Here is a 1,082-nt window from a genome sequence, read left to right on the forward strand (position 1 = left end):
GGTTGGCGGTGGTGGGGGTGCCGGCAGTGGTCAGCGGTAGTGACTGGAGGCCGGCAGTGGGTGGCGGAGGTGGTAGTTGGCTGCAGGTGGCGGTGGCAGGCAGCGGGCGGAGTGCGGGCTGGTGGCAAGCAATAATAAGGACAATTATTTTATGTTGTATTTGAAATTTACTTTAGGGTTTAGGGGAGTAGAGGTATTAGATTTGACTTGTGTTAAGAAAGGTACGTAGGAGTAGACCTAAAAAGACTTGGTTGAAAATATTAGGAATGACCTTTCTTTATTAGATTTAAACGAGAATTTGACTTTTAATAGGACATAATGAAGAAAAAGGATTCATGTAGCCGACCCCACGTAGTGGGATAAAGGCTTGATGTTGTTTTTGTTGTTGTTGTACTAAGCTAGTCACGATTTTCTTATACAATCATGTTCACATTTTTTATATTTATAAAGTTAAATAAATTAGTTTAATAAATTTAGAAAAAATATAATACTAAACTTAATAAATTCATAAAAATTTAATCTATTATAACTTTTAAATGAATGTTAAATATATATTATTTTGATTTACCTAAAAGCATCACTTATGTATTCTCATATGGCCTCACCACTCCATGTGAGTTCTTAGTATATCCATGATAAAAAAACTACATAAACCATAAAAAGGAGTGTTTTTAAAATCAGAGCGGACCGGCCAGTTTGATCGTGAATTGGATCTGCCAATGGTCCGGAGAAGCGAAAAAAAGGATTTGTATTGAACTGGTTTGAACCACTGGTTTAACCAATAAAGAGTCAAACTGGCTCTTATTTGCTTCAACCGGTCGGTTCAATAAATATTATTTTTTAAATATTAAATCTTACATAATTACTTTTAAATATATTTTCAAAATCATATACTTAGGTAAATAAATTTAATCAAAATATAACAATGGTAACTTGCCTCATCATTCAACTTTGATTTTTAACTGTGGTTTATTCATTACAATATATAAAGAGAATAACTTAAAATTTCTCTATGATTTGGGACTAAAAATCTATAAGAATTCAACATGAGCTTAAACTTTTTTTTTTTTAGGGAAAAGCCA

This window comes from Dendrobium catenatum, unplaced genomic scaffold (assembly GCF_001605985.2).
Source record: "Dendrobium catenatum unplaced genomic scaffold, ASM160598v2 original_scaffold_59640, whole genome shotgun sequence".
In the NCBI taxonomy this organism is placed as follows: domain Eukaryota; kingdom Viridiplantae; phylum Streptophyta; class Magnoliopsida; order Asparagales; family Orchidaceae; genus Dendrobium; species Dendrobium catenatum.